This window comes from Hylobates moloch, unplaced genomic scaffold (genome assembly GCF_009828535.3).
Source record: "Hylobates moloch isolate HMO894 unplaced genomic scaffold, HMol_V3 SCAFFOLD_5, whole genome shotgun sequence".
In the NCBI taxonomy this organism is placed as follows: Eukaryota; Metazoa; Chordata; class Mammalia; order Primates; family Hylobatidae; genus Hylobates; species Hylobates moloch.
This window is the reverse complement of record NW_026652280.1, coordinates 21,395,157-21,418,889: the sequence shown is the minus strand read 5'-3', so window position 1 is coordinate 21,418,889 and position 23,733 is coordinate 21,395,157. Positions and strand designations below refer to the sequence as shown.

The 23,733-nt window shown below is 42.8% G+C and overlaps 1 protein-coding gene across 10 annotated transcripts in view; it reads left to right on the top strand.

The window, feature by feature from the left end:
- Positions 1-23,733, top strand: part of NEDD4L (NEDD4 like E3 ubiquitin protein ligase) — a 359,974-nt gene that overhangs the window by 142,889 nt on the left and 193,352 nt on the right. The window contains exon 1 of one of the 10 annotated variants that reach the window (XM_058438295.1): positions 9,817-10,069. The exons of the other annotated variants lie outside the window; for them this stretch is intronic. The gene's annotated coding sequence lies outside the window, so the exon portion shown is untranslated. Of the gene's footprint in view, positions 1-9,816; positions 10,070-23,733 lie in introns of those variants that run through there. 10 annotated transcript variants of the gene reach the window in all.

The window sequence follows — 23,733 nt, the reverse complement described above, 5'->3', positions numbered from 1 at the left end:
TGTCTCAAAAAAAAAAAATTAAAATTAAAATTAAAAAGTAGAATAAAATGATGAATGCCTGTACTCTTAGACCCAGCACTCCCAGTTCTGCCAGTTCCTGCGGCAGATACATATGCACACGTATAGAGAAAGATGCAGCAGATACATATGCACACATGTACAGAGAAGGATATATATGCACACGCATACAGAGAAGGATACATATGCACACGCATACAGAGAAGGATACGTATGCACACGCGTACAGAGAAGGATACGTATGCACACGCGTACAGAGAAGGATACGTATGCACACATGTACAGAGAAGGATGCGTATGCATACGCGTACAGAGAAGGATACATATGCACACGCGTACAGAGAAGGATACGTATGCACACGCGTACAGAGAAGGATGCACAAGAACATGCATTCCCTAGTTGACAGAGTCACAGGTTAGAAACAACAGAAAAGGTCCATTAAACAACAGTCTGAACCTGTGTTGAGACATCAGCATCCCTTCTCCTTCTCTCCCACCCTCCCTTTGCCCTCTGCAGGTTTTATTCTCAACCTGATTTTCTCCATTGGATGTCAGCCCTAGGCTGGCATTTGCAGAGAGAGATGGTGGCTCCTGCAGAGCTTACGGCCTGTGTTTTATTGGGCTGTGTTGAGTTACCCCTGATGTGAGCAGGAGAATGGGATGTTCTGTAAATTGGCCTCTAGCCCATCGTGAATTCATATTTTTTTTATAATGTGTGAGTCACACTCCCTTCTGTCTTCATTTCCTTTTCACACTCCCAGCAGATCATTCTCTCTATTCTGATTGGCACTTTATAGATGAAGCAGCAGAGGCTGAGACCTACTGTATTTTGAGACACTGTAGCTTTATATGGCATAATTAAATCATAGTCATCAATCACTCTTAGGAGGTAAGGATTATTATTGACATTTTCCAGAAAGAAAAATGGAGGATGAGAAAGGTTAGGCATCTTGCTTAAGTCACAGCAGACTTAAGTGCCGGAGTTGGAGCTGCGTTCCGGTGTGCTTGCATAGACTGTCTTCTCATGCCCACTGCACGCCAGTCACCTGGTATGCTGAGGCCCTGCCTCCAGGCCTTCTGATTCAGCTGGTCTGCAGCCCTGGCATTTCCAGCTCCTCAGGTAATTGGAATGAAAGCCAGAGCTGGGAGCCACTGGTCTACACCACCAGGAAATGATTGGGTTCTCACTTGATCATTTAATTAAGAATCTTGGTTTTCTGCTTTCAGTCCGAGAACTCTTGTTCATGCTGTCAGGCATGTCTTCGTGCAGGAAAGTGATCTTTGAAATTAATAGGTGCTTGGAAAGCCTTTAAGCAGCAGGCAGTGGAGAAGGCCACTCAGTAGGAAGGGCTGGGCATGAAGCCTAGTGCACAGGCTTTTCAAGACCCCACAGAGGGTCTTCAGAAAAATGGGTTTCCTTTGTCTCCGTGGCTTCCAGTCTTTGTTGGCCAGCAGTTGTCTGCTTCAAATGAGCTGGCTCTAGAGGGGCCTGGAGAACCCAGAAAAACTTTGTGACAACCTGACAAGTTTGTTTTAGTCTTCTGGGCATTGGCTTTCTGCACTTACTGCTCACTGAATCACTGAACCAGGTAGGTGGGGGACTGGAGGGCAGGGAATGGGTAAGAAGGGCAGCCTTTGGAAGGAAAATCAGCAGAGGGCGGGGACCAGGGAAGAAGGAGTAAGAAGGGAAACCCTTTTCTTAGGTTCTTATAAATCAGAAGAGCAATAAAGAAAAAATTTAAATCTGAAAAATACATGATTAGGATTTAAATCCAGTATGCTTCATTACATATAAATCTTTGACTTAATATTTTCTGTAGTAGATGAAAATAGGACTTTTTTTGTTTCCCTCTCTTCACATGTATTGAGTTTTTTTGTGTTCTGAATACATTTTAAGATTAATTATGAAAATCAAATTACCAGACACTTGAAATATAAAATTAGTAATATTCAAAGATGATTAAATGCACGATTTCCTTTTCTCATAAAAAAAGAAGCAGATGGAACTTGTATTCTGAAAGCAAATACGGAAATCACATTAAAAATCAGAAAATCCTCACACCGTCCCCCACCCCCATGTGCATTTCATTTCTCTTTGGTCTGAGTTCAGGAGAGAGAGAGATGAATGTGCTGCTAGCTCAGGAAGCTTTAGTTCTTGCTTTCTAAAGAGCTGGGAATGTGCTTGAGTCTATGTTATCTCTTGTTTGCATTTTTTGCTACTTTGCCTCCATTTAATCCAGGGAAAACTTCATGATAGGGATGTGAGATGTATTTTGAGGGCTAAAAGAAAGGAGTTTGAACAAAAGCAGGACAGTGTTCAGAATGTGGAGGCAAAGAGTCCTTCCAAGGGGATGTGCGGCCAAGACCTCTGTTCAGCGATAGTCCAGCTGAGACCAGGACCTGTGCCTGATGCCCGGGCCAACCCACAGGACGGTCCTCTAGCACTTCATTTCTCCTTCCGTCAGACACCCACCTCTTCACTGGCCTACTGGGAGAAAACGGAGACGAGTGAAAATGTGCATACAGAACGTAGGGCTCAAAGGGACCCTAGCACCAGTGGTTCTCAAGCCTGTCCCGGCGTCAGCATCACCTGGGAGCTCCAAAAACATATTGCTGCCAAGACTCAGTCCAGAGCAAGTGACTTCCTTGGCCTGGGGTGAGATGTGGGTGGCCAGGGTCAGGAACCACTGAGTGGGTCCACCTCTGCAGACCGGGAGACTGAGAGTCTGGGAGGCTGCTTGTTCCTTCAAGGACCTGAAGTTACATGGGGAGGCAGGACTAGGCTTGGGGCTCCTGACTCTGTCCTGGCCTGTATTCCAGTGTGCCGTGGGGCACGTCCAGTTTGAATCTGGCCCCGGTTCACTCTCAAGCCGTGTGTTGCTCTGGTCCCACAGCTTCTGCCCTTGACTTTCCACATAACAGCACATTGGTGGCCAGGGCTTTGCACTAATCTACCTGCCTCCAACATTGTTTTTGAATAATGGAAGCTAAACAGATGCATATTAATTGCTGCATTATGGAGAAGACTGTCTCTTTGCAAGTGATCTGTAGTTATTAGTCTTGAAAGTGGGTTAATTCATTGTCTTTCTAGTGAAAGTGATTGCATGGCCTAACAGTCTTCCAGTCAGTCTGTGTGGCAAGGTAGAAGCCAGGAGTGGATTCTCAGCTCCTGTTGAGTGCTGCTGTCCTGAATCAGAGATCTTCTCTCCCAGGCCGCTTTGTCATGAGCAGGATTTTGAACCAAGACCTTTTCTTCATCTGTCTCGGGTGCCCTCACCATGGGCTTTGCGATCCCCTGACAGCTCAGAAAGCCTTTACTCTCATTCAATATCTGGTGAACAGCTGACATCTCCTGGGAATCTTTAAAATTGTTCTCTAAAGAAACCATTCTGCTGCAAGTGCCTATTTTTAGACTTTATAAAGCCCACGTCAGGTTGTCGCTGCCTTTCTCTCTGTCTGCTAAGCCTGCTGTTTGAAAGGCAGCAACAGGATCTTTTGTCTTTAAAAGTTCAGCCCCATCTGGTGCGTTCCCCACTTGAACTCCATAGCCCTGATGTGCTCTGGGGTACATCTCTTCCAAAACCCAAACCACAGGTAGTGACCTTTACACCCCGGGAGTTGAAATAATACACCTAGAGGAAGAAAATAACTTACAAACAATGAGCCTAGAGTATAAATGGCTATGTTTTAAAACCCTTGATTTGCCTTGGGCGTATTTAACCTGTACGGCTAGACTGGTGTGAGTTTTGGGCTCTCTAGGGGGCTGTCCAAGTTCAGAACAAGTGCATCTGCTGGCAGCCAGCTTAAGGAGTTAGCAGCCCTCAAGTCCAATAACGAATGTGTAAATCAGAATTCAGGTGTGTTGAAGTGGGGCCTTGCACACATCCTGGTCAGCCCGGGGTGATTTCCTCTCTGGCCAGCGGTTTTGGCTTTTTTCTTTACATGAACTTGTCTGTTGTAACTAGTGGTCACTGAGTGACTTCAGAGGTAGTGATAGCTCATAGTGAAGCCTGTGACCCACAGCGGTGGGCATAGCTCAATCCCTTTTCCTTTTCCTCCATCCCCACCTTTCTCTCCTTACTTCATCCCTTCCTCTTTCCACATTGGGTCATGCAGCAGAAGTCAAGTATCTTATATTTCATATCTTTATTGAATAAGAGTTTTATGATTCATGTTATTAAATTTAAAGTAGGTAAATGGAATCTCTTATGTGGAATTCTCTAAAAAAGAATCAAAACTCCAGTCACACCAAACCAAGTATTCCAAATGATTTTTAGGGAAAAAATATATAATTAGAAAAGACTGGAGAGGGTAGGCAAACTATTAACATTATGTTAGAGCAGTAGGAGTATAAGTTATATTTGCTTCTTCTGAATTTCTAAATTTTCTTCAATTAACATATTGTTCAAAGTAACAAATATATAGAAAGAAGAGTGTGCGTGCCTGTTGATCTAGCAAACACACTTCATTCAAAGAAACTCTTCCTAAGGAAGTATTGAAGTTATATTTTATCCTTATATATCCAAAGAGAGTGTGCGTGTATCATATACCTAAAGAATCAGCTATTAAGATGAAGCATTGCTTATAATGAAAAAGTTGAAGCACCCTAAATTAGCTTAATAATGGTATATCTTTATAATGGAGTAGTATAAAGCCGTTAGAAATGATGTTGCAGATAAGTATTTAATGTTATGGAAACATTTTATAACATAGAATGAAAAGTAAGTTGTAGATTGGTTTGTATAATTTGATCTCATCTTAGGAAACACATAATACAGAAATATAGATGAAAGTCTGAAAGGGTATTAATGCCCTAATGTATTAGTAGCATTACCTCATTACCTCAGAGAAGCGGGCTCAGGAGTGTTTATTTTCTTTTCTTCTAACTGAGTATGTATATGTGTAAGTGTGTCTGTATACAGGATATGTATATACACTTTTCTTGTGAAGAATCTGTATTGCGTTTACTACTGGAAGGGTTTATTTTAGATTTAGATATTAAAGTTACCTCTTTGAGCGAGAACCTGTGATTTATACTTCTTAGTTTACCTTTTACCTCCATTATTTAAATCTGTCTTTTTCTACCATCAAATAGAAGATGTAACAGTGATAAAAAGGCTGGGTATGGTGGCTTACACCTAAAATCCCAACACTTCAGGAGGCCAGGGGTTCGAGACCATCCTGAACATAGCAAGTGACATAGTGAGACCCCATACCTACAGATTTTTAAAAGGTTAGCCAGACGTGGTGGTGTGTGCCTGTAGCCCCAGCTACTCAGGAAGCTGAGGTGGGAGGATCGCTTGAGCCTGGGAGGTCAAGGCTGCAGTGAGTCGTGAATACACCACTGCCCTTCAGCCTGGGTGGCAGAGTGAGACTCTGTCTCTAAAAATATAATATTTTAAGAAAGAAAAAACAAAAACTAGTGATAAAAAGAACTTATAACAAACTGATTTTTGAGTGAACTGTTGATAATTATAATGGCTGAGATTTTTAATTGCCATCTGTATCAATGAATAACCCCCCTGTCACCACATTTTCTGGTGTGTTTGGTGTGTCTGGTTCCTATAGGAGAGACAGTAATGCTATTTGACGTGCTTTATTGCTGATTAGAAGCCTAATCTCTGTAATGGGAAGCTCAGTAATGAAGCTTGTTCAGAATTGTGTTACAGTTGGTTAATGAAGCTCTGAGATCAAGGGCCTGGCTTTTCATGGCCCCTATTTCAGAATCCAGAGGTTTGTTTCTATTTATTTGGGTTTTGCAGCTAAGTTCCCTGGACTGAGGTGATCTGAAGGTTGGCTCTGCTATAATAGGTAAGTTGCTAAAAAAGACATTGGCCTTGGTATGTACAACTTAAAACTTTATTGGTGAGGTAGTCTTCTTACAAAACAATCACATTAAGCTAGAACTTGGTGTATAACCAGCACATATACTCCTGCCACCCTCAGTGTGTAACCAAAGTTCTAAATTGCATGCACAGATAACAGGCATATAATTGGTGATTTCAGAAAAGTTATACCTGATGGGCAGTGAGAGGCACGCCCTGATCTGGGAAACCCCAGTGCTTCAAGGGAAAGCAATCTGGGAAACTCCGATGCTGGGATTGGGATTCAATCTGGGAAACCCCATTGCTGACAAGGTACATGGTACAAGCTTGATAAAAACTTGCTTAATGTCACACTTGTAATCCCAACACTTTGGGAGGCTGAGGTAGCTGGATTACTTGAGTTCAGGAGTTCGAGACCAGTCTGGGTAACACGGTGAAACTCCATCTCTACAAAAAATACCAAAATTAGCCTGGTGTGGTGGCATGCACCTGTAGTCTCAGCTGCCCAGGAGGCTGAGGTGGGAGAATGGCTTGAGCACGAGAGTTGGAGGTTGCAGTGAGCTGAGATTGCACCATTGCACTCCAGCCTGAGCTACAGAAAATAATAATAATTTTTAAAAACTTGATGATAGCATTTGAGTTGGCTTTTCAATCCTGTTTTCCTAAATATGTGAGCCTGGACCATTAAACTGTGTGACAAGGAGCTGTCATCTTAACATACAGACATTAAATGCATTGTTCAAGATCAGAAATGATTTCTTGGTTCTGAGGCACTATTGACTGTGTGTAAGGTGCCATCGTTAATTTGATAACAAGGGGAGACAGTGGCAGGGAAGTTGCTTTTGCCTGTCTTGTGATAGGCTTGCTGATTTCTCAAAGGTTAAGATACTAAATTGTCTTAAGCAAAGAAGGTATTTAAGGGCATCATTAGGGTTAGTTCTCAGGTCTCCTGACTCCTAGCTTTTCTAGTTTAGTGATTCATGTTAGCCTTTTGACAGTTTACCACTCACTTTAATGGTTTTTACTAGCTGTCTTGACATGCTTTTCACTGCTTACATGGTTGGTTTCCTACCTAGCTGAACGCAGGCATCCGTGCCGTCTGCTGGGTTCGCTGGTGGTGATGCAGCCCACAGGTACTTGTCTCTTTCTTTCAGGGGAGTTCAGCAACCATCTATTTATGTTGAAAGGCACTGTACTGGGAGATGACGAACACGGAGTTCTAGGCCTCCAGGAATTTATCATCACTTGCTAATTTGAGCTGAGCCTGACACTTGAACATGGGCCATAGATTTCCAGATGTAAAAAAAGAAAGAAAGAAAGAAAGAAAGAAAGAAAGAAAGAAAGAAAGAAAGAAAGAAAGAAAGAGATCCTTTAATGTATAGACTTGTCTTTCTGCCTGCTTTCTTCACTTCTGATCATTTTAAGCAATTGATATCCTAGTTTGATGTGATCATGTTCCAGCACAGCACAACAGCCTGTATGGTTTGGGGCATGCACCTGTGGCAGTTGCAAAGATTTTTACAGTGAAGTGGCTAAGAGGAGAGTAAGGGCAGTATATAGGGTGTGGATGAGGTCAGATGTGAGACTGTATTTCTTGATCTGAGTCATTTTATTTAGGAGCTGTTTCTTTGGAATATTTTATATATGAGAATGTACATCTGATTGGAAGACAGAAGGTACTGAAATTTACCTCTTGAATTATTCTGGTATAAAATTAAACTAAATACCAATCATATACTTAATTTCACAGACTTGCAAATAATATACTGGGGTAATGGAAGTAAGAGACAGGACCTTTTATGTGGTATGAAGTTCTGTGATAATTCCTATCTTCCTTTGTACCTAAAAGAGGCACCCTCTCCTGTCATACTACAAACAGATGCCACTACTGCATGTAGACACATTTGTCAGCTGTGGCACAGCTGGTCACCCAGGCCTCATCACAGCTGCCTGTAAAACCCAGATTTATTCTCTTCCCCCTAGATCTTTTTTAGAAATTACTGATATCATTTTAGAGAGTATCCCAGTGATACCATTTAAATAATGAATTTTCCAATTTCTTCTTTTTCCACGGCCTTCACTTCATCTGGTAAATATTCCCCTCAGGTTGGCACCTGCTTCTGAGACCCTGCTGGACCTAGATATAGTCACCAGGGATGGGTGACGGCTTTGGGAGAGTGAAGTGGTTAGGAACATTTCTTCCGATATCTCCTGCTCATTGTTTTTGACCTCCCTGATTTCCGGTATATTCTCTACTCCAGCCACACAGAACAGCTTGCCTGAGCCCAGCTAAGTCTTGCTCACCAGTCAGGAACCAGCTCAAAGGCTGTCCCTTTTTTGATTTATTTCCTGGGTCTTCACCTGGCCTCCTCCCTGCACTCGGTGGAGATGCCTGCCCCATGCTTTTCAGTAGCGTTGGCTCTTAGCTGTTCCGTTCTGGGGAAGGATTGGTTGTTTTCCTTTTTTCCATGTGTGTTGTGAATTTCATTCTGTGTCACCGCATCACGCGAGGTGGGTAGGGAAGAGAACTTTTACGCTCCCCGCCGTCGTTAGTGGCCTGATTACGAGTCTGTGGGAAAGAATGAAGGTTGGAAAGAAGATCCGGTGGGAAAGAACAAGAGTTGTCCTTGAGCAGCCAAACTAAGCTGTGAGAACGTTAATGTAATAAAACAGGAATTCTAATGGGCTGCCTGCTACAGAGGAGGTGGAAGATGGTGTAGGGCTCATGACTGTAAAATGCAGGAGCCACCAGCAGATGGTGATGCGGCCTCTCGGCCCAGGTGGGACTCTGCATCTCCTCCTCCCATGGACAGGCCCTTGATAAGTGCTGGGCCGGTGACCCATGCCCTGGTCATTCTTATGTTATCGAAGAGTGCTAATATAAGTTAGCTGTAAATTCCCATGGTGAGAAATAATTACCTTTTAAAAGGAAGCATTCAAGAAAAAGACCTTTTGGCCCAATAAAGCCTTCATTTTCCTCAACACTCTTGGCTCTTAAAAGGGGCCTGTTCTTGGCCTTGAAATGGGAATTTACACAGAACTTTAAACAGAAGAAACCTCCTTTGCCTTGGGCTGCAACTTGTTGTCCCTGGCAGGGTTTGGACTGCGGGGTCATGGGATCTGTCTCTTTGACCATTGTATGCAAAAATGATTTTAAAATTGGCCTCCCTGACCTGTTGGAGACATTAGTTAAAAAAAAAATGAGAGCAAAGAGGAAAATATTTTGCTATTGGGTATGCACTGGATCCATTTTTAAACTGCGAGAAGGTGAAAGGGGTGACTGGTTGATTTCGGATAATACTTTTAGAGCCACAGGTAACTGTGAAAGGCAAGGAAATGTAAAAAGGGCCAAAGCACATTGATTGCAGGACCTGTGGTCCGAAAGCAGCACGTGAAGGAGGTTTCAAGGCTGTTTCTACAAACAAGAACGCTAAAGGTGGCATGGGACAAGAAGCTTGCTGGATGTCACGAAGCTAGTGGAGATGGGATCCAAAGCTAGTTTTGGCTGATGAAAATACAGGCTCATGCCCTGTATGTGAGGACAGTGGGACAGTTATTTAAACAGAAGTATCTAGAGGAGTTTCCTTATTGCCTTGAGTATATTTCTTTTTAACACTGCTATGGACATTTAGGAAAAGATGCCACTGATATTCCAAAAGGGGCATTCCATGCACCTTAGAGGGATCCCTGAGGCTCCAGGGTCACCTGGGCCAAGCCAGGTATACACATGTCTCATGGCAAGTTGGCTGTTATCATAACTTCCCTGATGTTGTTTTGCTGCAAGGGCAGCATTGTGGGGCTGTGGTTCGAGTTGCTTTTTTGTGTCTCTTGAATACACGAAGTTCCTCCTATAGTCATTGGCTCTGCTGCCTCTGATGAGGCACTTCCGTGTTCCCCACATTTGAATTTGCTCCCGATTCGAGAGAGGCAGGCATCCGCGGCAGCAGCTTCCAACCCAGACAGGCTTAAGCCGCGCGAGGGTGCCCGGGTGGGTGGCTGCGCGGGGCCCTACCTGGGCGGGAGCGGCCGCAGAGCCCTGTCCACGCGGTGCCTCCCCAGCACGGCACCTCCCGCTCCAGGCTGTTGGTTACCTGGCTGGGAGCTGGCGGAGACCAGGATTTCTCCTCGCCGCCGTTGCTGTCGTTAGGGGAAACAGACCATCTGCATCTAGACCTGCCTCTCTCTCCGCTCCCCACTTCAGACGAGCTCTTCCTGCCTGGAATCTGGTAAGTGCCACCGAAGGTTCCATTCCCTTTATTACTCGATTAGTGCCCACAACATCAGGAGAATGTTCTCTTACCGTGAATCCATTAGCTTTAACCCAAATATGCAGGATTAGGGGGATTATTTGAACTTGCTTGCTTTCTTTTTAAAATGTCCATTAGACATTTTTTGCATGCTTCAAAATCAAAAGGCGGCACAGTGAAAACATTTTAATTATTTGTGTATTTAACCTGTATCATCTTGTTTGCAACCTCTTTTCTTCAGGGTGGTGCAGTCAAAAATTACACAGATATTGCTCTGGTGCCTCTCCCCGCTTTTATGAATAAATTACTGCATTTGTCATCACTGTGTTCCTGAAATGTCAAAAATAGACACTGTAAAGGAATCTGTCATGCAGAGTTCAGAAATTTTCAAATTTCTGAGTTCAAAACCTCGGGTGAAGCAAGGACAGATCTTTTATTTAAAATTTGATTCTTTGTAGGCTTCACTGTGAATTAAGTTCAATTTAGAGCATAGCTAATGCAATCAGCCAGCTCATGATGGGACAACATACTTCTCTATTGTTTTAGATTCACCTCCTGGGATACACACACCTTCTCATTTGTCTTATAACCTTTACAGGAAATACCTGGGGATGAGTCACATGACCCCTAACTTAAGTTTTTACATGTATTCACACAGATTAAATGATTTTGCTCTTATATGGATAAACGTGCAGTTAGGAACTTCAAAAAATTGTAAATGAGGTGCCTAATCATTACTCATTGTCTTTTACCTCATTCTTCAGCCCTCAAACGTATAAACTGTTATTCCCTTTAAGAGAAAGTAAAACTGGTACTTTTGTTTTCCTTTACTCTAAGTTAAAGACTACCCATGTTATATGCCATTAAAATAGACATAGAAATTAATCTTTTTCTTTGACCTAATCTTACTAACAGGGATATTGGGGCTCTACTTTTCTGTTCTCTCTTTTTTTTTTTTAACATCAGCCACAGGTAATACTCTCCAGTAAACATATAACTTGAGGAAAATTGAATTAGGTTAATGCTGGAATAGAAAACCGGGGCAGTGCCTGCTCTTTTTGGATGATGCTATATAAACAATGAGAAAGTCTCAGGCTGCCTTAGACAAAGGCTGAGACGGGAGCTCCTGCTGATTTTTACGAGGGGGAAGAGGAGATGGTGAGGAGGAGGGCACCGAGCATGTGTAGCAACTTGAAGCATGTCAGAAAGAACATTTGCCAGAAATCTTCAAAACCGTGGCGGTTGGTAATGTGTGAAATTGAACTTCTGACCCTGTTTGCTTGATGGCGACTTCTTGTTGTGCTTGAGAATTCTGTGGCAGTGGGTCCCTGGATGTGGGAGGAACAGCAAAGTGGTTTCGTGAATAGGGAAGTGCCTTCCTTTTTGGGTGGGACTTGCCATGATAGAGCCTGGGCCATCACCTTAAAAGGAGATGTTTCTATTGAGAGACGGAAAATTGGCAAGACAAATGCCATAAACCTTAACCTGTTTATAATTCCTTACCTGTAAGCTGCTTTGCACACAAGGTGATGGTTCTACCTCATAAGGGGCAAGGAAGAACAGCACATAAACCTGATTGAATGGAGTGTGGCTGTGGGTGGGAGCAGCTTTGCAAGAAGGAAACGGGGCCCCCTCCTGAGACACCCCCGTTTGCTTCTGCTCCTTCCTTGCCATTGACGTGCCCTTCCCCTGAAATTACCCAAACCTGTGTTTGGCAACAAGAGGCTGCCCCTTGATCCAGATGCATTTTTCAACTTGTGAACTCTCGCCTCTTGCCAAGGGACCCAAGTACCTGGTTAATGATCTTTAATGTAAATGATCTTTTGCCTTCATTAACATTGAGCTGGGTTAGTATGCACAGGCCGAGCTCCGTGGTCCTCCCATGTGATCCCTTCCCTGCCAGCCACCTGCCCACCTGTAGGAACTGGGCATGGCCAGTTTTCTCTTCATGTGCTCTCTGTGCCTTGGATGGAATTTGGGCCGAGACCGACGAGGTAGAACCAAAGCTGTTCAGCAGAAGAGAGCAACCACAGAGCAGCCTGTTGGGTGGAGGGCTTGAGGGTTCCTAAAATCCGAGGACTTTCTGGTGAGCCTTTCCCCCTGAGCCTGCTTGAGGGAAGGCGCTGCCCCACAGTCTCTCCAGTGGGTGGGGGTGGGAGTGGTAGCAGCTGATCAAAGGCTCTCACCTGCAAGTGATAACAGCCTGGGTCTCTTTGGCACCGACCTGCCTTCTTCACCTTTCTGCTCGGACACCCCTTGGCACCCCTCCGTAAAGGAAAGAGCTGTCTGGATGGCCTAGTAGCTGTAGGGTAGGTAAAGTTAGCCCTTTCTTCTGACCTAGATATGTGATGGTGGTATTTCTACATGTTTATGTCGAGACCTTCACAAAGATGAAAAAAGCTTTCAGAGCTGCAGAAATGAGAGGTGGCCCTTTTTTAAAATTTATTTTAAGAAACAACTTTTAAAACCTCTTTTTTAAAAATTTGATGGCATCATCCTGCAGCCTATCAGATTTCCCTTGAGAACTGTGGATTATTGGCTTTTTCCTTGCTACCTCCAATCCCAAATTAAGCAGAGTGACATGTAAGAAGCTGGGGACATCAGCCTAAAGCGTTTATTAGGTATGTCCTTCCCAACTGGATCTTTTCTACTCCCTGGCCCTAATTTTCTTTTAAGGAATGGGGCCTATTTTAATTGCTGGTGGCAAAAGGATTCCTGAGCAGTGTCTCCATGGCCCTCTAAGGTGGAGTGTGGGGGAGCTGGGGGGACACACAGTGGTCATGGATTATCTGTCTTGGCCTCTTTCCGAGACCAAGTTCTGCCTCATGCTTATTGGTTTGGCTGCTAGTTATAGAATCTGATGTTTACCTTAGAATCCTAGGATGGAAAGGGTTAAGAATGATTTCTAATTTGAATTCCTTGTTTCTAGGGTGTTATTAAACCTATACATTACATTTATTATTTTACAAAGCACTAATTCATAATAGTCGACAGGAACAACTATGATTTAGCTTCTTTGTTTTTTTGTTTGTTTGTTTGTTTGAGACGGAGTTTCGCTCTGTCACCCAGGTCTGGAGTGCAGTGGTACAATCTCCGCTCACGGCAACCTCTGCCTCCCAGGTTCAAGCAATTCTCCTGCCTCAGCCTCCCAAGTAGCTAGGATTACAGATGCCAGCTAATGTTTGTATTTTTAGTAGAGACGGGGTTTTGCCATGTTGGCCAGGCTGGTCTCGAACTCCTGACCTCAGGTGATCCGCCCGCCTCGGTCTCCCAAAGTGCTGGGATTACAGGCGTGAGCCATCACGTCCGGCCTTCTTTGGTTTTCATGTTGATTATATTTTCTAAGACAAATACTCGTTTATATAGTCTAATAAAAGGTTTTTAAAAACCGTTGTTTAATCCACGTTGACATCTTACATTGCGATAGAAATTTTGTTATATTTATCCATATGATTAATTGCTTAAAGCCAGTGGTTCTCAACCAGTGGCAGTTTTGCCTTCTCCCCCACAAAGGACATTTGACACTATCTGGGGACATTTTTCATTGTCATATTCGAGGGAGTGGGGTGTGAAGCTGGCAAGCATCTAGTGGGTAGAGGCCTGGGTGCTGCTCCACTTTCTACACTGCACAGGATGGCACCTGACACACAGCCTAAAGCGTCGGTACTGGTTGACCATATACGAAATGCTGTGGAAGACCAGGCGCGGTGGCTCACGCTTGTAATCCCGGCACTTTAGGAGGCTGGGGCATGAGAATTGCTTGAGCCCAAAAGTTTGAGACCATGTTTAAGTTTAAGTTCATTTAAGTTCTCTGAAATGGTGATTCTGATGCTATATAGATGAAGGTGGTTTGTTGAAGAGCTGACTCTGGTATTTCATCCAACATCTGCATTTTTCTTTAGCTAAGGATGCCTTGAGAAACATTTTAGTCTCTTAGGCCTGAATTTGTTATTAGCTTAATAGCCTTCCTATGGTTGAATTTAAATGGAAAGAAAACTGTATCTTGCAACAGGAAAAAGAACATTAGGGAAAAACTGAGGAAATGGAAATAAAGTGTGTAATTTTGTTAATAATAAATCAACCTTGATGCATTAATTGTGAGACATGTCCTGAACCAACGTAGATCTTAATACGTTCCCCTTAAGCCAGGGGAAACTGGCTTCAGGGTACATGGGGACTCCATCTTATCTTTGTAATAATTCTCTAAGTCTGAAACAAAAAAGTTTATTAAAAAAGCACAAACAAAATTGCTGCCATTTTGTTAACAGATATAGTAGTCAATCTTATTGTTTTCTTTTTCTTTGAAATAGGCTGCTGCAAAGGTATGTTCTTTGTTATCTCGGCTCTCTGCTCAGCGTAGCCATGAAATGGCTCTTTCAAAAATGTGCCCGGATAATTTTGAACCATTTCAAACCATATTATGTGATTTTAATTTATTTTCCATTGCATTCACTAACTCATTTCTGGGAGATGTATTTAAAAGACTAGACAGAATTTTCAGGTTTAAGAAGTTACATTAACAGAAAATGTATTTGTGGGTGCCAGTTGAAATACTGTGAACTGGAAATGCTACCAGCAATGTGCTAGTTGGACAATGGGACTTGTCCCATTTTTTGCTGGGTGACAGCTATCACTGCCTCAGGGAGGCTGGTGCCATTTAATGCCTCTGATAATCAGAATAAGTAATTGTGGCTTCTGGGTCCATAAAGCCACAAAATACATATGCAGGCCTATTTTAATTGATGGTAAGTCATGAAATACACTATTTTCGTCTTAATGTTATGTTATGGAACAAAGTTAAAAATTAGCATGAATTTTTAAAGTACTACTGGAGATTGTTGGCTTTAGTTTTGTGAACCCCATTCCTGCCCTACACTCCTGTTAGTGGGGCTACCAGAGGGGCCAGTATGAAAAGCACTGGACTTGCAGATTAAAGAACTTGAGCTGGAATCAAATTGAGTCACTTACCTTCGCTACAGGTGGGCAGAGTAGTCATCCTGCAATTTTGTTGTGAAAACCGAATGAACTAATATAAAATGTATTTGAGTACAGTGAGGTCTGTACAGATGCTGAATCTATTACTTTGCAGTAGGAGTCAGATGTGGCCCCACTTCCCCACCTTCTTACCTACTTGTATCTTAGATCTTATATATATATTGATATTCACTTTTGGTGGACTAAGGTTGTCTTTGTTGCAAACCTGGACTCTCTTGTATTCTTGCTCAGTGTGTGTATGTTAATGTTAGATAAAGAAGATTAGGCTGGTGCGTTGGCTCATGCCTGTAATCCCAGCACTTTGGGAGGCCAAAGCGGGCAGATCACTTGAGGTCAGGAGTTCGAGGCCACCCTGGCCAACATAGTGAAACGCCATCTCTACTAAAAATACAAAAATAAGCCAGGCATGGTGGTGCCTGCCTGTAATCCCAACTACTTGGGAAGCTGAGGCAGGAGAATCGCTTGAACCCAGGAAGCAGAGGTTGCAGTGAGCTGAGGTCACGCCACTGCACTCCAGCTTGGGTGACAGAGTGTGATCCAGTCTCAATAAAAAAAGCAGAAGATTATTTGGAAAGCTATTTTTAAATTATTCTTCAAACATATACTAAAATAGAGAAGATAACATGAGAACCAGCAGCATAATGAAACCCCATCACTCAGCTTCAAGCATTGTTAACAGTTTGCTGTCTTTATTGCTACTGAAAGCAGTTAAATATTTCTTGGCAGTCCTTTTTTATTTAGCATATACCATCAGGGATGACAATAAAAACAGGTTTTAAAGTCAGGTGAAATAATGTTTCTCTATATGAGTTCACCACTAACTTGATACATAGTTTATGTTTATGTTTATGTTCTTATTACGCTCTTGTATTAAGGCCACCTTCCATCCCTGTCCCCTTATAGGTAACTGTCTTTATTTGTTCTGGGGTTATCCCTCCTCCATTGCCCTTTTTGGAAAGAGTATGGATATATTTGTATTTTCTCTTACTCATAAAGCAGCACACGGTACATACTGTTCTGAGCCATGGTTTTCTTTTTTTCACTTAGCATTGTATACTGGAACTCACTCAATGTCAGTATACAGAGAATTCCCTTGTCTTTTTATAACTCCATGCTATAGGCTGACGGAAGTTCATTCAGTCAGTCCCCTGTTGATGGACGCTTGAGTTATTCCCAGACTTGTCCATTGTTTTGCAAAAATAGCCCTGGGCATATGTCATTTGGTATTTTTGTCGAGGCATTCCAATAAAAATAAGTAAATTCTTCCTGTCTTGCCTTGAAGATGTGCAGCTCCTCAGTAACCTTTTATTCTCTAAAGCTCTGTCCTCATCTTTAATCCCTGATTTAAGAGGTGCAGCTCTTCAGGCCATAAACCTTTCTTCCTGCCTCAAGTTTTTAAAGCTACAGAGGAACCTAAGGGATCCCTTGTGTTTTACAGCTAAAGGACCTGAGAGCAGGAAACAAAGGGAGAGCCGGAAGCCTAGGTCTCCTGTTCCCTGCCTGGCAGGTGATATTCTTTCTGTTAAACTCTCTTTCCCTCTGCCTATTATTGGCCAGGCTGTCCTTCAGGATAGTGCTTGCCAAAGTGTGGTCCACGGGCAGCAGCATCCCTGGAGCTCATCATAAATGCAAGACGTCAGGCCCTGCCCCAGAGGGGCTGAGATAGAATCTACCAATTACTGGATTCCCTGGGTGACTCATGCACAGTCAGCTTGGAGAAGCGCTGGACTGGTGGCTTTCTCCGGAGGAGCATGCAACAGCGGTTTGCAAACAGGGATGGTGCAGTTCCTTTTCAACATGTGGATTTGCACTTCCTCCTGGTGCACTCCTCCAGCCTGCCTGTCCTGTTCCACACCAGCTTCCCCCTGGAAGGGGTTCAGACTTGATCCTTTGGGTGGTAGGGTCTTTCTTGGATAGCGTTCCCCTCCATTCCTGCTGCATACATTCAACACAGCCTTCATCCTTCTGCATTTGTCTCTGATACGTCATACTCCTTTGTTTGACAAGTGCCTTTGCTTTATTCATTTTCTCATCATTGATGTTAAGGGCCTATTATGCTTGCTAGTATACATGCCACCATGTAAGAGTTACCAGTTCAATTTATTTGCTTTACTGCTGCTGTGAGGCGTGTCCATGTGTGCACATCTACCTGTGTTAATAACTGATAATATTGGGGCCTCAGTGCATACTTTTTTTTTTTTAAGAGACAAGGTTTTAGTTCGTCACCCAGGCTGAAGGACTGAGACATTGTTGTAGCTCACTGTAGCCTTGAGCTCCTGGGCTCAAGTAATCCTTCCACCTTAACCTCCCGAGTAGCTGGGACTACAGGCGCACACCACCACACTGGCTATTTTTTTTTTTTTTACTTTTTGTAGAGACGGATTCTTACTGTGTTGCCCAGGCTGGTCTAGAACGCCTGACTTCAAGCCATCCTCCCACCTCAGCCTTCCAAAGTGCTGGGATGATGGGTGTGAGCCGCCGCACCTGGCCCTCAATGCATACTTAGATATACTTAAATAAAAACTTAATTGTAAATTACTTCTTAAATTATCCACAAACTGACTTGGCAGTAAAAGTGACTACAAGTAGTGAAACCACTGTCATAATAAAAATAAAATAAAATTCTTTATTGTTAGATTTAGTATTTCTAATCTCTTACATTTCAGTTTTGGAAGGTAAATTTTGGGGAAGTGGTGGTAATAATCTAAGTATATCTAGATTCAGTGATGAGGGCTAGTACACTGTAGGAAAGATTTTAGCATAACAATATGGAATGTTGGTAAATGTATAGGGGTTTTCTTTTTAAAGACAGCTTTTTATACAAAGAAACAGATGATCTTTTTTTTTCTTTCTAAACTATGTTAGCTATACCCAAATTAGTAAATGTTAAAATAACCATGACTGGTAAAAACATTTTGCAATTTTTTTTTTTTTACTTTTTATATAATTAAATGAAATTCTCCATTTGGTAGTTGATCTCTCAGATAAATTAAGTCTTGCCAGACTGTCTGAGAAGACTAGTGAATCAGACCCTAAAAACTTGTAGCATTTGAAAAATAACAACTGTGTACTGCAATTTATAAGGGCATAATTGGAGAAAGTTTTTCAGTCTGAAGATTTGTACTAATCTTATCACCCTGGTTTTAGAGAACCCAGTTCAATCCAACTGCTGTGAAAAAGCCACTGCTTTTAGCCACAGAAAATAACCAGTTTCATAGAATGACTTATAATAAAAATTCAACCATTTTGACTCCAAAAACCTAGGCGGCCGGGCATGGTGGCTCATGCCTGTAATCCCAGCACTTTGTGAGGCCAAGGCGGGCAGATCATTTGAGGCCAGAAGTTTGAGACCTGGCCAACATGGTGAAACCCCATCTCTACTAAACATACAAAAGTTACCCAGACGTGGTGGTGTGCGCCCTGTAATCCCAGTTACTCGGGAGGCTGAGGCAGGAGAATTGCTTGAACCTGGGAAGCGGAGGTTGCAGTGAGCCAAGATTGCACCACTGCACTACAGCCTGGGCAACAGAGTGAGACTCCTTCTCAAAAAAAAAAAAAAATGTCTAGCTGACTTTATCGTAGATCTGTCTGTACTTTGTAGGCACAAGTACATTTACAAAATAATTAGTGGTGATTTACTTATTCACAATAAGCAGTTATTTTGCTTTTGGTGTATATGTGACAAGGTGGTTATGTGGAGTACATAAATGAGTAAAGTAAGTCCCTTGACTTCAAGATGCTTACAGTTTAATGGAAACCTTGAAATTTCCGCTGGGCAAGGTTTTCTTGGGATTACTCCAACCAAATGAATGAGCAGGCGTCTAAGTAAATGAAGATCATTCTCGTCACTTTCCTTCACATTATGTTAACTGGTGACAGGTCATGACGCATGGGAATTGCTTATGTTTCTGAGCTTTAGTCTTGTAAAAATAGGTTTAGATATTCCATCATGTTCGTCATATTAGACACTCATTACATAAAAGGTTTTATATGTATTGTAGATCTTTCTGAGGGTCATCTATGTGAATGTTTAAAAAAGAAGCAAGAAGGTGCTATAAAAAGCACTAGAGGTCAAATGGTTTGTGAGACAAAATGGAACTCTCCAACTCTGAAATCCAACAGAGTATAATGAAGAAAGGGAAAAAATAGTTCAAAAAATGGCAGGGGAGGAACTCGGCATCATACCAGTGATAAAGCAGAATGTGGATCAGATCCAGACATCCAATAGTCTGTGAGCATCTCCATATGGGATGTTTGGGTTGAGAGTTCAACCCATCAAAGACATTTTATCCATAACCATAAGATATTCTAAGATCGACCAAGTAGAGTAAGCAATGTAGAATCAATTAAAGGTATCATCTTTATTATGTCCTATTTGTGTTTCCTGCTTTTGAGGTTCTTAGTCCTTTTAATTAACTCCTAGTGAACTAATATAATTTTGTGGTCACCAGCTTCTAGCTAGTACAGGCATAGTTGTGGGTTGGTAGGAGAATGAGCAGTAAAGCCATGAACTAACACGCCAAGTAATCTGTTGTGTTCACAAATGTCCAAAAGAATAACAGAGATTAAAGAAAGGTAAATATAGCCACCTGGCAAAAATATTTACCCTTTTTAAAATGATGGAAGTTATATATAGAAGAAATGTTTTTGGTAAAAATATTTGAAAGTTTGTTTTATAATCATAAGTAGCTTGGGCTATTTTGACTAGAGGGGTGTGTGTGTATGTGTGTGTGTGTGTGTGTGTGTGTGTGTGGTTGGCAGGGAGAGAAGGAGGGAGGCAGGCAGCTGGTAGGGACTGTGGAGTGTGTCAGTTGGGAGAGGGAAATGAGATGATTAAGTTAGTAAGAATAGAAAACATGTAGGAAGGCGGATCTTGAAATTTCAGGGCTATTCATTAGTCATTAGTTGAAGATTTCACAGAGAAATGGTAGAAACCACCAGTAATTAAGAAATAGAATTATTGTTAAAAAAAAAAAAATGGTCCCAAACCTTTTCCCTGGCATTCTGGTAGAATATAGTTTTGGTCTAACCCAGGTCCCCTCTCATTTCCTTTCACACCCCCTTGGTTCTAGCCACGCTAGACTGCCTGGGTTGTCTGTATATGTTCTGATGTTTGTTTTCCTCTGTGATGTTCTTTCAGCCTCAGAATCCTAGTGTCCTTGTGCCTCCTTCTGCATATGTCTGGACTTTGCTTAGGTGATGAGACCCAGTTCAGATACCACCTTCTGTGCAATGGTTTCCTTAATTCCTTTAATTCCTCTTAATTGCAATAAAGCTATTTGCAGAGGAATGAAAGATGCTCCCCTTTGCGTTGGGTACAGGATGCATTGAAACTTTCAGCATGGGGCACGGTGGCTTACGCCTGTAATCCCAGCACTTTGGGAGGCCGAGGCAGGCGGATCACCTGAGGTCAGGAGTTCGGGACCAGCCTGACCAACATGGTGAAACCCTGTCTCTACTAAAAATACAAAAATTAGCCAGGCGTGGTGGTATACGCCTATAATTCCAGCTACTTGGGAGGCTGAGGAAGGAGAATCTATTAAACCCAGGAGATGGAGGTTGCAGTGAGCTGAGATTGCACCACTGCACTCCAGCCTGGGTGACATAGCGAGACTCCATCTCAAAACAACAACACCAACAAAAAAAAAATACCCCAAACTTTCAGCATCAGAGTAGCTTGGTTCAGCCCAGCAACATTGGTTTGAAGATTATACCAAGTTTTCCAGTCAAATGTAACCAGTTTATGGATCTGTGTTTGCACGGGATCTGAACCTCCCCGCCTCGGGTATAAGCTCTTGGAGGACAGCCTGCTGCTTAAGGTGAAGGAGAATTCATCTTTGCCAGACATGGTAACATATCCATAGAGATCTGGCAACAGAACTTAAGACATGTGGGAGAAATAATAGGCAAAAAATGGAAAGAGCACAAGTAAGAGAAGAGAAATCCTTAGAAGTGAGAAGTAACAGAATTGCTGGCTGAGGTTGGAGGCATGAAGTGTGTGGGTGTTTGTGGGAGGCATGGTGGTCTCCTGTTCCTTGACCTCATTGGGCAAATACTACAGCACGAACATACAGGTAGGAATCAATTGCATTCCCACCTGGGCACCTTCATAGGCAGTTGGGGTACACCACTTGCTACAGTGTGATGGAATAAGGGACGATCCAAAGGCACTCAGTTCTCCCACCCTCCTGTGCACGAGGAAAAGCCCTTTTAATTGTGTCTACCCTGTTGTCCTTTGCATGGTGAAAATGCATATTAGTTCTCCCATCCACTCTTTTCTCTTTAAGCTTTAGCATACGGTTGTTTGCCAAGAATGGAATCAGAATATTTTCACCAGGAAGTGAAATTTAAAGTGCTTGAAAAACATACAAGGATATCTGGAAGTTCCAACTGGCGCTGTTTTATATTTTAACCATGACAAGTAGCTGTATATCATGGAACTTTGGAAAAAAGAGATTGTTTGATTTATTTTTCACAGATGAAAACCAGAGTACTGTGTGGGGGTCAGGCAGGGGGAAATCAACCAAATACCTTATTTTAGAGATTTTTTTTTTTTTTTTTCCTGGGAAATTGGAAACAGCGCTTGTTTATAGCCAACGCCGGGTCTTGAAACTCTCCTACTTACAGTTCTGGAGTTGTAGTTTCCTCCCTGAAGAATGGGTTAAGGCAGGCAGGGTAATGTGCATAGATGGCAGTGAGGGTGGATGGCCTACAGGGTTGTTAACCTCTAGGGCAACAGAAATATATGAAGGTACTTGAGCTGGCGGTCCTGTGCAGAACCAGCCAGTAGATTCTAAGGGTCCCTGGGCCCTGTTTCACCTTTTTAAAATTTCTATGACTTAGTAGCGGCAGTACCGTGCCCATCCCCCAGTGATGTTTGGGGTACAGTTACACCCTTGGCCATGCCTCTGCACTCACTCACGTGTGTCGTCTGACATCTGGCTCTTGACCAGTATCTGAGGTTGCTTAAGCAGGATCCAGGTCAGGTTTTTTGTTCATGGAAGGTGGAATTTTGGACTTTCCCCCCAAAAGTTGACATAACTTAAAGAGAAGGGAGGTATATTGAGACCAGCCTGGCCAACATGTCGAAACCCTGCCTCTACTAAAAATACAAAAATAGCTAGCATGGTGGTGAGAACCTGTGTAGTCCCACCTGCTCAGGAGGCTGAGGCAGAGAATCGCTTGAACCCAGGGGGCAGAGGTTGCAGTGAGCCAAGGTCACGCCACTGCACTCCAGCCTGGGTAACAGAGTGAGACTCCGTCTCAACAACAGCAACAACAAAGAGCAGAGTGGTATTATTTCCTCAGTGGTCTCAGAGACCCTTGGGAACATTAAATGGTTCCTACTACCAAACAGTTCCTGTTCTAATGGGGGTTTAATGTAATAGTAACATTTTATTCACTGGGATTTACTCGGGGGAAAGTATTCAGGAACAAGGTGAAAAAATTAAATATAGGACATATGAACATTGTCATTTTGGTTCTAGTTCTTACAAGGACTTATGGTAGCAACCCAAATAGAAGTATTTGCTCTAACTAACAGATAAATTATTAGCACTTTGGTTGTTTACGTATGAGTCAGAGCATCTAAAATTTGTTCCCATAAGTAGGTTGAGCCTCCTTCTCAGCCTGTTGTCATAGGGTCTAAAAATGGAAACGTGAGTCCAAACTCTTTCCAGATCATAAAAATAATTCTGAATTAGTAGAGCATAAATGAATGTGATTTTCTTTGAGTGTCATTTTCAAGTTCCCCAGGCCAGGTTGAGACCTTTTAAGTCATCTAAAATTCCCTGTAGGGAGGATTAAGAAAATAGTAGCAGCTTTGCTTCTGGCCTTAGACAGTTTTCTAATGAGGTCAGAGCCTCTCACCCTGGGAGAAGCAGATTCACTTTGCCCCTTCAGCATTGGTTTTTGAGAATTGCTGTCTGAAGCTATTGCATAGACAAGGTCACTTCTTAAAAGGGTACATTTCTGAACCTGGAGGAGTGGATTCTGAATTACTGGCTCCTCTGATTAACAGAGCTGTATATCAAGCTGTGCTGAAAATACTCCTCAGATATATTAGGCCACATTTATGCATGAATGAGCTCACTGTCGTGACATGGGAGTGAATCTCTGCTGATTCAAGATCCTGGGGTGCCTTCGCTTTGGAACACTGATTCTAGATACTTAATAGCAGTTTTAAAATTAGGCTAAATGTAGTCTGACTGCAGGATTCATTCCGGTGGGAATTTTTTTGTTTGTTGGTTAGTTTTTTAAGCCTGAATATGAACCCAAACATTTTTCCCAAAATGTGAAATGAAGAGTGAAAACCTAACAATGGGATAAGAAAGATGATAGATAAGAGATTATAGCTCAAACTCAGCCTGCACTCAGGAAATGGAAGCAATTCCTCCCCCTCCTCCTCCTCCCCCTCCTCCCCCACCTCCATCTCCTCTCCATCCTCCACCTCCACCTCCTTCTCCCTCTCCTCCTCTTCCCCCTCCTCCTCATCTTCCACCTCCACCTCCTCCTCTTCCATCACCTCCCCCTCCTCCTCCCCCTCCACCTCCTCCTCCCCCTCCCCTTCCACCTCCTCCTCCCCCTCCCCTTCCACCTCCTCCTCCCCCTCCTCCTCAACCTCCACCTCCCTCTCCTCCTCATCATCC